Genomic DNA, 4,551 nt, shown 5'->3' with positions numbered 1-4,551 from the left:
TCTCCGGAGATGGGAAACTACGGATGGGAAATTGACGACTTGGCAAACGGTTATACCGAGAAAGTTATGGGAAGTTTTGCTGCATCAATCCCATGATACTTTAACAGGAGTTACAAGAAGGGCAGATAGATCTGTGGAAATTATTCTTCTGGATCTCAGAATTTTACTAAATATAAAATGGTCTCTCACATTCATCAACCTGCAGCTATGAGCTCAGGAAGGAGGCAAGATATGAAGCACTTTCCTTGATGTGAAGCTCAGGCAGAATAGAAGCCCAAATGAGTGAGGTCAATCAATGTGACATCCGAGCTATAGTGTTTGAGACTGAATGGGATGGTTTCTATAGGACTCAAGGTATTTGCCGACCAAAGAAGTCCAACCCTATTTCTGGTTAAGACCACCAGTGGAGGAAGGGAAGAAGTGCCATTGATGATTGGTGGAGTATCAGGGAACCTCCCCATAAAGAGAGACAGCTCATTATTGAGACAAGAACCAGGGGATGTGATTCCAATCTTCCCGTGAAGAGGGACAGCTCACTGTTGAAAAATGAATTAGAGATGTAGTGACCTTGGCTGGTGAAAGCTGCAAACATAAGATGACCAGCCAATAGGTTGGACAACAATTCCTAATTGATATTGAGGATAATTGGGAACAAGCCATGGGGCTTCTTTTTGGCAGGAGGAAGCTGACAACTAAGGTCAGACTCAGAAGTAAAAGGCCATTGGTGATGGTTAGCCACCAACAGAGCTGTTTTATTAGCTGATGACACAGTAGTCTCTTACCAATCAGTAATACGATTGTTGGGTGAGGCAAGAACCTTTCCAAAAAAAAACAACAACCAGTAGACATGATGGCAAGGAAAAGGGTGATATTACCAGATAAGTTGCACTAACTTGAGTTTCAGTGTCAGCCAGCATGCACCAGCCACTGAAAAGAGAAATCCCTGACTTGAGGAGCAACAGAGACCCTCCCTGAGATGGGTGGCAAGCTGTTGAGGTTGCCATAGATCACAAAGACATCTGAGAGATTGCAGGGTAGGTAGATGAGGTGCATATAATATTTTGTTGCTTTATAAATCCAGGACTTGGAGTCAATGCTTAACAGAGTGTATGACTTATGTTGTTGTACCATCACACCAAACTGTCCAGTCTAAAGTGAACAATAAGTCTCCCAGAGCAAGTTTTTTATCGAGGCCACTTGCTACTGTGACTAATGGAAAGTAAGTCTCTCCTACAATGTACAAAAGGTCAGCATAGGAAAACCTGGAATGCTTCCAACAAATTATTGCCTGGAATTGATGGTCCCAGGAACAGATGATGCACCACTTGCTCCTGAGTGTAGACAGCCCATCCTTTAATGCAGTCCAATGGAGGCATAGCTGGCTAACTGGGACACAGTCATTACTGAGCTGCACTACTGTTTTGACTCAGTGGATAAGCAAGCCATCAACTGGAATGAGTTTAAAGCTTGCAAGAAAGAGCCCCCTGAGAATTTAAGTGTTTTTCCTAGTGCTTTATGCTGCTTGCATTGGAGAGTCTACCCAGCAGCGGCAATAGTGGATCAAGTATGTTGGTGACCTGCCAAGTGGCAGTTAAGCCAATGCACAAGAAACATAGATAGCAATCTTTCCATCGAGGAATGCTGTCCTGGTACTGCTCTGCAAGTATAGCCCAAGATTGTTGCACCCATACCTGCTCTCACTAACGCTGACATGCATTTCTGATAGATCAAGGAAGATGAACACGAACTCTTAATCACTGAAGTGTGCTTTAGTGGAAGTGCCCATTCTGGCATATCCACAGCAGGATTGTGAGTTAATGTTGAATATAGATGTCAGTGTTAGTAAAATCAAGGCATTTTTGCCACAGTGCAGGATGGGGCTGAATGTGTGATCACGTACACATGTTGTATGCTGACATCTATTGTATGTAGATACTGTATAATAAAGAAAGAACTGCTTTCAGTTAAAGTATTTGAGATGCACTACCAAACTACGTATATAAAAGAATGTTCACTCTCCAAATGAAACATTTATCTCTGAATAATTTATCTCTCATAATTATAAAGCACCACCTGGAAGAACAGCATGTAAATACAGAAGGACTATCTCATTATATAGTGAGAATATGCCAATTTCTTGATAACCTGATCTAGGACACTATTTTGACACTAAAAGCATTTCGATTGTAACAATTCAGATCCATATACACAGCGAGTACATCATCAATCGGATACTAAAACGTACCTCTAAGGAACTCTGAAATGAGTAACTGCAAAACCTAGAACTAAATTTGTCATTCCTTGCTATGCAACAAGAGAATGCATGATTAAAACAAATTGAAAAACTGTCTGTTGGCATGCACAGTCTGTAGCACTTGAATGAGCAGATTCAGGTGCAATGCAACATATTATACCAAATTTATCAACCACTAAAACATGAGAACCAATCTATGCTGCAGTCAGTGGTTCTCTGGCCCTTGAAACTGCAGATTTTCCAGACCCCACACAAAATGTTTCTCAAAGTAGTGACAACGTTTTACAATAATTCTACAATTGGTTCTTAACTGTGAAATTCAGCACTGGTATTAGCATTGTAGAGAAGAAAAAAAGTCTTTACAGGAAGAATTTCATCAACTAATTGTTACTTCTATTCTCCAGAGAATAGCCCTGAATAATGTTGGCCTCTCCCAGAGATTGAGTTTGGTAATCATTACATGTTAATCGCTATTGGTTACTTCACTAAGTGGGATGGAGAACTTCACATGAATCAGGGAAATAATTTCAACAACTGATTGTTCTATGAGTTGTGCAATGTGTTGGATGTGGTGAAGATGTACACTTCTTTTAATCATCTTCAAAAACATAGTATGATGAAATGGGTAAGATAGTGTCAAATGGATGCTTTAAAAGTTTGTTAACTTCAGTTGAACAGACTGGGATGAACATTTTCTGTATATCATGATGGCATGCCATGCTATACAGCAAAGATTAACTGGATGTTAGCCAAATATGCTCATGTTCGGGTGAGAAATGACACTCCCTGCATGAGGACGTTACATATGATTAACCATATACCACAGATAAACCACAATGCCACCAAGTCTATAAGTAGTGGCTATGAGCTGTACTGGCAAACTTGCATGAGTTTGGAAGTCAGAAAGTAGGAAGAGTTGAAATATGACAGAAATAGGGCTATGGAGAGGACTTTCCAGACTGGGTGTAGATTTAGTATGTGCTGTCAGTATGGAAGCAACTTACCTTTGGTTGGACTATTTCCCACCTGCTATTTCGACAACTTGGTCCTCTGATGTGTGATATCCAGCATAAATGTATCCATCAAGTAGTTAAGTTGCAACCATAGGTTATTGATGAAACTGATATGACCAGGAATCAAAGGCTGAGACTGATGAGTTGGAAGAAGTCAAGAGCACTCTTGAGGAGAACCTCAGCTCAAGTACTTATCTGGCTGTGTTTAATGAGTCAGGTGAGGAAGCACCCAAGGAAAGAATTTGAGAGAGGGCTCTAATGGTTTGCTAGGATGCTGATGTCAACCTCTCATCCAGTAGGCTGGAATTAATTGCAAAATCCATAAGTTAAAACAGCTGGAATAAATATGTGTAATATTTAATGTCCAAAGTTTGCATAACTGAGGATTGTAGCTAGGAGTTTTAAAATGCAGTTAAAAGGGCTTTTTGACTCTTGCATACTGAGCCTCAAGTGGTTATTTACTTTTGTTTGATTTTCACTTGTTTATCACAACAAGGATAGTCATGTAATTTAAATGATATGGTATTCCTTGGTTTCCAAGCTCTTGAGATATCATGTATGAACTACATTGTACAATTACCACTCACTTATAATACTTTCGAATGTTTCAGGTGAAGATCACTATACAGCATATGTGCTATATTGTGTGGGTTTTGCTTGATCATCATAGCTGTTGGTTCAGAAACTAAAGACTGAAAGGGCTTAGCAAATCTTACTTTCTGAGAGTCTAAATGATTTTCCAACCAAAAATTGCATTCTCTTACCTCAGTAGTGGCAATTCTCCCAAACCAGCCACAGTGATCTCGAGGAAAGGACTTATCTGTACATGTAAATGCGTATGAGCAGTGAGGTGGTTGTGTTCTATTCAAAGCAGAGGATGAATTGGGTAACTTTTCGGTGGAAAAGGTCTTCTTTCATTGTGGTAACCTATGTTTAGATTCCTGTGAAGCCAAGAAACACAATTGAATAAAGTTATTTTTAAGGTGACACAGTGATCCATGGTTGACAGCCATTTTAAGCAGTGAATGTCCACTTACTATAGGCTATAGCTTAGTGTATTTAACCAAAATTAACAAGGGAGTTTATTGATTATAACGTAAAGACAGTGAATAATATTTTGGCCAGTGTAATTTTGGTTGAATTGTCTATTTCAACTAAGTTCAACAAGGAAGTATTCAGTTTGTGAGGCCTATAACACACTGCTGAATTTCACCACTCACAGATGGCAGTATGTTACTGAACCCTTTCTACAATCTCTTTGGTTTGCAGAAGTAACCTGAATAT

This window comes from Limulus polyphemus, unplaced genomic scaffold (genome assembly GCF_000517525.1).
Source record: "Limulus polyphemus unplaced genomic scaffold, Limulus_polyphemus-2.1.2 Scaffold1004, whole genome shotgun sequence".
Lineage (NCBI taxonomy): Eukaryota > Metazoa > Arthropoda > Merostomata > Xiphosura > Limulidae > Limulus > Limulus polyphemus.
The sequence above is the reverse complement of the archived record's forward strand: the minus strand, read 5'-3'. Positions refer to the sequence as shown.